The following is a 9,179-nucleotide window of genomic DNA, read 5'->3' as shown; positions in this document are numbered from 1 at the left end:
GGAACACCTTTTTATGTGATTGCTAAACAGATGTATGTATTTATCCTTGATGGACTGTATCAAGTAAGGCCTGTATCAAGGTGGTATAAAGTGTGTTTAGATCTGACTGAGAGGAATGGCGAAATTTCAGATGTGTTTAGTATCTGTTCAGAGAGCATAATCCTACAATTATTTTTTTCTTCTTGCAGTTATAAACTCAGGCATCAGAAAGGGGCTAATAACATTTGTTTAAATATTACAAACTCTAAATATTGAAACTGAAACAAGTAAAACTGAGCCATTAATACACTGACACTGAAGAATGACCAGGCAGTTATAGTACTTTTTTGAAAATATTCTTCAAGTGATCAGTCACATTATTTAGCTGTTTTAGCTTTTTGGAGTCCGTCACTGCACTCCCATTACAGGACAGAGAAGACCTACACACTGATATTCACGCTGAGCACTCAGGCTGCATAATGATTTCACTTGATATCTGGGGACAAGGCATGAATTTTTCATCACCTTCTTGGAAAAAAAGATTATCAAACATGAGGCAGAGTTAGAGGAAACGCTTCTATAAGTAATTGGGTTTGGGTAAAAAAAGAGGGGGATTTAACTTGTTTTGATCAGATTTCTACATTAATACTCATCAAATACAAAAGTGTTATGGCACCTCCTGCAAACATTGGGGATGTCGAGAGAAGGTTTTGCCATTTAGAATTCAAATATTTAGTTAGGTATCTGTAGCAATGAAAACACAAGATGTCAACATATAAGATAAAATCTTCATCATCTTTATTTAAATGCTTTTTCATCATTGGTTCCACACACCAGTTCAAACATCTCAGAAATAGTCGTCCTCATCAGACCGAGGTATGGTATTCAAGACAGAGTGATAAACACTGATAAGAGCACTCAGGGAATGACAAGCCACCTGTCCAAGTACTTATCCTTGAAGCAGATGGGCAACAACAAAGAGCGTCCATGCTGGCTTGCTGTCCACAAAGAATAAGAGATGTGTAAACAAGACTAGGTCGAAACCTAGTGTAAGGCTGGACCACGTACGGTCAGTGTGATAGTGATAGTCAGTGGTAGTGTCTGGATTCCTGGTTCTTAAATGTAATGTAATCTGCAATTTTCTGTAGCAATAAATGATCATATATGTTCTTAAAGTGAACTGAAGCATATCACATGATATGGTAAAGGTACGTTAAAAAATATATATTCTAAATGCAGTTGCAAGAGCAACACTATGAAAGAGAACTTAATGAAGCAAGCATTAATGTGTCAGTATAGGTGAAAGGCATAGGTATGACATACAGCAGTAGTTCCCAACCTGGGGGTCGGGACCCCCAGTAGGGGTCGCCAAAGGTTCACACAGTAGGACTATATCTCAGCATTTTGTCTAACTATGTGAAAAAGCTTTTTTTTCTGTTCTTGCTTCGATTGAACAAAGAAGTGGATAATAAGTACTATAACACTGCTGTCATTTGGTGCGGCTTAATTTGACCTTAAATACTTTACCTATGGCCAAGAGCAGAGAGTAGTCAGCATCCATTAATACAGTCCAGACTATAGATTTATCCCATGGCTGTCCCCAAGACTCTAGTAGCTTTTGGAAAGAGCCAATCACTGTCAAATCCAATTTGGTCAATGCTTTGTATGGTGACAACACTGAAAGGGACTCCAGGGTTTCCAACTGTGTTAAGAAAACAAGAATTAAATGGTGGATAAGCATTGAAGACAGATTGTAAGGTCTTTATCCTCTAAATTATTTGGTACACTCTCAGTCTCAGAGCAGGAAGCCAAGTAAAGGTAAGGCTTTGAGTTCTGTCCAAGTTTAATATACTCATACTCATACTTTCTTTATTTTGTCCTCCACCAGTTCCAGAGCCTAAAGCTGTCCTACACCCGCACTGATTTAGTATGCATCAGTGCTGCCTGCTGTTAATAATGTTATACACACATATGCACATGAATAGACACACAAAAGGACTCTCGTCTAAAACATCTATGGAGACCCCGAAGAGTATATCAACTACCATTCGTGGAACTCAGGGAGTATGGAAAAATGTTGCTTTCAGAGACGCTCCGAATGTCACAGCCCTCACATAGACTATTTTTATGCTATTATTATGGAAATATTCAAATCCGTAGCTTTTAGGAAGATATCCAAACCTCCCAGTTGGAAAAACAGAAAACAACACTGTTGGCACACTTGATTTTCTGCTTTGAGTATATTCAACTTCACGCTACAGTGGTTTCACCTGATCTGAAGTGGTTTCTCACTGAATAGTTTCTGTATGATTTGAGAGGCAGACAGGAATACTTAATCATGCAACCACCTTACATCACCTATATGCTATGATTTTTATGCCCTTTATATTATGCTGTTGTCAAATAAGCAAATAGATATTCAGATGCAATCAGTACCATCTATAGAGGAAATTTATATTTTCCATTAGTACCATTAGTTAAACTTAAAGCTGTCTCATAAATGTTCCATGTATTCTTTCACAGGGTTGAACATTTCCTCTACTGCCTAGCACTTTTTCTCCCAGAAAACTGGGCTTCCTTGCCATACTGAAATCTGATTTTAAAGCACAGAGCTGTTGCTAATTAATCAAAAAGTCGTGTATAATTAAGCATTTGGCTAGTTAATGATATTATCTTGTCCTTACCCAGCCAACATTTGTATGTGGGGTCCATGTAGGTATAAGATGGGCTGAAAAATGGGCCCTATTTGGGATTGTCCATGGGTTCCCTAATGGCCCAATGTTAATCACTCACATGGGCTCCATGCAGCCTTATGTTAGGTGGGGCCCAACTGGGAATCTGGCAACACAAATGGACCCTATTTTGTTGCCCACTCTAAGCTCATGCTCTCATTTCCCATTATTGACCCAGGGTAGAAGTACCCAGTTGGCTGGGTAGAAGTCCTATGTTACTATTGGTAGTAAACTAGTTAGACGGTCATCCTGACGTTTAACAGCTTATTTGCAGCTTAACATTAAGCAGGTAGAGAAACCATTTAATCAATATGTTACACTTTTTCTTTGGCCTTGGAAGACCACACTCCAGCCTATATAAAACCTGAGTATCACGCTTACTATGGTAACATGCTGTTTTGGCATGTGAAGAGATCACAAGATTGACAGGCCTCCCTAGTTACAGCTGCAAACAATCCCTGGGGAAGCTTTTAGCAACTTATCAATAACACCGCCTTCTGTAAATCTAATAAGCAACCAAAAAGTGTTCATACTCTCTAATCTCTGTTCATAGTGAACAAGCATTTGAAAGCTATGTGTAAAAAATGATCTCTCCAGGTGCCTTGCATTTAGCCTAATACATCAAGCAAAGTGATGTTTATTGAAGTTGGATATCTATAATTTAAACCAAATACTGTCATTTTCAAATGAATTGCAGCAACCTCATGTGCTTGTCTCTGCATCCCGGCGATTTGCATATTTCATCATTTCCTCTTCGGCTCATAAATGTAGAGCAAATAAAAAGCATAAAGCATCACCTTCCATGACCTCACCAGCAGGAGTGGAGGAGAACAATGGCACCCATAAAAGGAAAAGAGTGCAACAAACAGTTGGTCACTGCAGGAAACAGGGATGTAATGAAGCACTACATCTGCATCTTTGCCTCCGGAGGGCCAGATGCTGTTTTTTGGTCCTTCCTAACAGAGTACTTGCTTTTTAAGTGCTAGTTTAATTGTGGATTTTGTTGCGGTGATACATCAAACTAAAACACAATTGCATTTGTATCAAATCCTTCATTAAAAGCTGAAAACTTTACTTCAGATCTAACTATACAATACTGTAGTGTGCTTTTTTCTTCCAGTCAGGGGCCATCTGTCTCTTCTTACAGGTCACATCAACCGAGTCAACTGGAAGTAAAGATGGTTGTCTGAATTCAAGGTCTATCATTTACTCTTACTCTAGTTGATGGAAGTGAATGTAATGTTGTGTGTGTAAAAAACACAGAAATAGTTTTTTTTCTTAGTGACTTGCTTTGGCACTTCAAACTAAAATATATCATACTGTGAAACACCTCAGTCATTCAGTAGTGCACTTGCATAACATGAGGGAACTGCAGGAGACAGATTAAAATAATAGCAGTCAGAATTTATGCAAGAACTGGATTGAGGACGAGATATCTTTGTTGAGAGAGGCAAAGGGAAGCCAGAACATTTGATTTCTCTTTCCAGACATAAAAGCATTGTTACAAATGTCAACAGGATTTGAAATTGGGTTCTAACAGCAGAACAGTGACGAGGGAACGCTGTAAAGGGTTTTAGATATCAGAGATTACAGCTAAAAAGTTGTCTCAAGAAAATGGCATTAGAGAGAGTGTTGGGCTGTGATGGGCAGACATTCTTTCAACAGATTGCCTCAAAATTATACATGTAAATGTATCGAAACTTTTGAGTTCAAATATGGAGTCCATAACACTTGGTTAGCATATAATACTATGTGCCTGTTCAACAGCTTGTGTAACCTGTCCCACAAAACCTCTCTTCAAATGCATTAGTAGTCATCATGGATAAATTGACAAAAATGAGATTAATAAAAGAAGATCAAATATTCATTTTAAATTGTGTTGATTTAGCATCTCACTTGTATATAGGTAGGATTTGTAAGCCCAACACACAATGTTACAGAAAAGTGTTCTGACTGCATTATATTATGACTGCAAGTATTTTGGATATTTTCCAAAAGTGAGGAGCTGAATTCAACATGCTTTTTAAAATGTTTTCTTATCCATTCATTAAAAATGTATTCATATGAATTGGCTAAGCAATGGGTTTCCACCTTGGAAACAAGTTAACCCTAAACTCTGACAGCAGGTGCCAACCTTTACGCACTGATACTTGACAAAGCATTCATCTCATGCCCAGCCCGTTTCAACTCATGAGTTTTCAATAAAAGACTATTAAAGACTATCAACCATTTCTCACTGACACTTGACACATGATATTGGACATGATTAATAATGCATACCAATCTATTTCACATCAATTTACACCCTGACATGAGACGCAGCATAATCACCGCTACGGCACTTTTAATCGAGATTAATTAACAGTGAGCTAATTTTGAATTCACTGCTGTACACCCAAAGGATTTACAACGTTAATGAACTCGGAGATGAATGGATTCCTGTGTCCTCTGTTTCATACCAGTTGAATTTGCATGTTATAATTGATTGTATCTACTGTTTTACATCTGTTAACCTTCCACCTGTTACAGGTGACTTTGGAAGACAGCCTGTTGCTTCCTCTTGAGACAACACATTCTGTTGAATGAGGGTTTACCATTATTCCCATCAGAGTAGCCAATTAAACAATTTATTATTACTCAAACTAACTTTACTTACTTAAACGACCATATTATACGCTTTTTATTTGGTGGAATAGGGTCAGCTCCTGAGGATGCTCCCTGGGGAATCCATGTCATTGCACAGGATTCAGCAGGGAGTGCAGTAAACCCTAGGGCTGTACAGTACACAACACAACAAGTACATTTCACTGAGATATAGGAGATACAAAGGAAAGAGATGCCATTACCAAGTATGGCAATATAAAACTAGAACAGGAGCAGGCTGGTTTAGTGGAAAGAGAAATAAGTTGAAACAGCCAGCAGCAGTGGTGTGTATCAAGAATGGGAAAGGTAGAACCAGCAGTAACAGCCGTGTTATGAGTGAGAGTTATCTGATCGCACTGTCTACACTACAGAGTGAAATTGATAACTGCAGGATGGACTGCATATAAACTTGGTATAGACATTAATGGTCCCCACAGGATGAATTACAATGACCTGTCCCCAGAGTTTTCAGCTAGTACTGCCAACAGGTCAGAAGGTTTACATTAACTCACCTAGTTCATAATAGGATACAGCTCAAGATAGGACAAGTGACTGGATCTTTGTCAGCCTAAAATAACATGGTTACGCAACACATTCTCACAAATCGTCAAATGATGCCACACAAAATATGACGCTGTAGGTATCCCTTCCATGTATTTTTTGAACACGCAGGGCCTCTCCTAAAACTCAAGATATCAAAAGTACCCAGCTCACCTCTAAATCCCATATATAGTACAGGTAGGAATAACTGTGGTAGTTGTCTGTCCTATTCCTGTAAATTGTATTTCAGATTTGGATTGGCTGGCTTGTGTAAGTCATAGCTTCGTGTTGCTCTGTCAAACCTCAAAATGTGTGGACACAAACACTGAGGTTGCTTCGTTGACGGTCACAGCTAGTTAGTACCCAGTGCAGGCTGCAGGTATCTCACTCCATTACATGCGCAAGGACATCGTCATTACACATTCCAGTCCATTGCATCCAAACCACAATTAGTTTGCATCAGCTCAGGGACAGTAAGAGTTCTGCTTGAGAAAGTGATAAAGCAGCCCTTCTCGCCTCCTATTAGCTGACATGCACTTCCAGTTGCCAGGTTTGTGCTTCTTATTAGCCGCAGGCTCTGACGCTGTACTCTTAGCCAGTGTTTCCCCATGCCCTCTGTCTGCATTTGAAGAATTCACTCGCTAGGAAGCAGCTAGAGCTGCAGTGGTGGCTTTATCTTCCTAAGGCAAGAGGTGGTAGTGACAATTGTTATCACATATCCACCAACTTCATTTTAGCGGGAATAATACTGTGTTTCACCTTATTAGTCAACTCAATACTAACTCATTAAAACCAAATTTCTATAATTTAAGGTCAGTAAACCTCATTTATGTGAAATTATATTGCATTTTTTTTTTAAAAAATGCTAAAAATCGGAATAATTTTGACTATAGTTAATATAATAGGAATATATGTTGATTGATTATCACAGTCTGGTATATGTCAAAGTTTAGTCAGGACACTGTTTTGAAAGCATTTAATTTTTTTCAATTGTGATAAATAATGACCTTTGGTTCTTTGGGGTGTGTGTGTCTGTGTGTTTGTATGTTATATGCGTGTATGTGTGTGTTATATGCGCTGTGTGTGTGTGTGTTTGCACAGTGTAACCCAATTGCCCTTCTGGGGTCAAATTACGGTAGGGAAGAAAACAAATGTTCTAAAATTCAATCAAACATCCAAAATTCAGTGAAAGTCGTCAAAATTGATTTTTATGTGGAGCTCCCATACCATGGAACCATCCATGTTATTTTGGTGAAATTAGATTTTAAAAAATGCCATATTTATGACATAAAGAACATTGAAATGGGGTCAAAAATGACCCCAAGACATTATGAGGGTTAAAAGTTTTATTGGTGCTAATATAACATTTTTATTTCTCATGTGCATTAGTCTTTTTCTGTTTACATTTGTACTAGGTATTAGCATGTACACCATTGTCTTCACATCTGTACTCGGAAAGGGTGGGGCTTGAACCAAATGTGAGTGGTGCTTAAACTGGAAGTGGGTGGAACTACATAATAGCCTCAACATTGAGCTTCAGAGCAATGGTTTTGATCACAAGAGAAATATGTACAATGTTTTTCTTTTATAAAATTTTCTGCGAAATGAGGCTTATATTTTGTCTAAAAAGAAAAACAATCTAGTCGAGCCTGTGTGGCATTAGAATAGTAATCTGGTTTTAAGAAAATATATCTAACTGTGTCTTAATAAGATATTACAGCTAATATTAACCTTAATTGAACCAGTAACCTGTTCCAACAATGGTTTGCATAATATCCCAGCAGAGGAACAAGATTATTTAGTTACCAGAGAAGGGCACATTGAGAGTCGTCAGACCAGAAGGTGACACCTCATCTACTGCATCTTCTGACACAGACCTACTCCCACATGTACCTGCGTTACAGCGCCAGAAGAGTTGGCCTGATCACTTTGTTGTTCCTGGTTTTGGTTATGAAATCGAGCATATACTAGAAGAAGGAAATCGTGTTTATGAAGAATCAGGACAATTGCTGAAGTTAAAGAGGTCACACAAGAGTGAAATCCTTAAAAAAATGGCAGAAACAATCTACAGTTTTAAACCATACCCACATGAAAAGGAATTGGCAATGGCTGCTCAAGCTTTGATTACAGCTCATCCATGTGTCAGAATGACGGCTGGTGAAGATGGGGAGTTGGGATGGAAAGGTCACATAGGGTAAAAGGTTGCGTCTTACCGTCACAATCTGGCCAAAGCTGGGGTTGCAGAAGTAGCCATCAACATAGGGAAGCGGAACCGAAACAACCCTGACAATGATCACCCCCATCAAAACATAAAGAAAGCTCGAAAAGCTGAGGTCAACTACCTCATCAACCTACCGAAGGATCAAACCCCAGCCACTCTGGAAACATTGAGAGAAGAAATCATACATGACGTCGAAAAGACTGAGCAAAACCAATTAGTCATAGGCAAGCTCATGAACACAACCTATGCCCTTCATCGCCAAGAAATCGTTGGAGCTCTTGTAGCTCCTCAGGTGAGAGACGTCGTGGACAGATGGCCAGCCCTACTTATGGAGTCACAGGTAAAAAAATAAATAAAAAATCTTTTATTATTTTACTGTTCTCCCTGTTGAGACCCATTAATCAATATGACTTTAGCATGCCCACTTTGAACATGATTGATTTTTCCAATATTTAAATGACTGTTTTAAAAATTACATTTTCAAAAAATTCACCAAAAAGCAAATGGCAGATGTAAAAGTTGACAACACATCACGCTGTGACATATTTTTGCCAATCACTGTAAACAAAGTATACAGAGGTTTATTATTTTAATTTCCTTTAGATAACATTATACAGCCTGTTTTAAATTAAAGAATGACAATGAACTTTCTATTTTGACCTTGGTTCTGACTCATCCCTAATAGAATTGCACTTGGTTTTGCTACCTGCCAACTGAAAACTTAAAATACATTCACAATTCTGTTCCTCATTCATCTTTGTACACTTCTGCGTAATTCTGTCCATGTACAGGTGTTTGCAGAGTTCCACCGAATCAACAACGTTAACCTGCGCAATCAATTCTACAAGGAGCTGGACAGACACACGCCTAAACTCATCACCTTGTTCAGAGACAAGGCCACCAAGACTGGCAAGATAGCGGAGGAGCTAGCCAAGCTCATGAGGATTTATGACCTTCAGGTGAATTTTTAACTTTGCATGACTCAGAAACAGATTGTTTGCAGACAACTGTAAGAAGCCATAGTGTGAATTGCCTCGACTGTGCCCCGAGGTTAAGTGATTATG

The sequence above is a fragment of the Dicentrarchus labrax genome, unplaced genomic scaffold (genome assembly GCF_905237075.1).
Source record: "Dicentrarchus labrax unplaced genomic scaffold, dlabrax2021, whole genome shotgun sequence".
Taxonomy (NCBI): domain Eukaryota; kingdom Metazoa; phylum Chordata; class Actinopteri; family Moronidae; genus Dicentrarchus; species Dicentrarchus labrax.
This window is presented reverse-complemented; position numbering follows the sequence as displayed.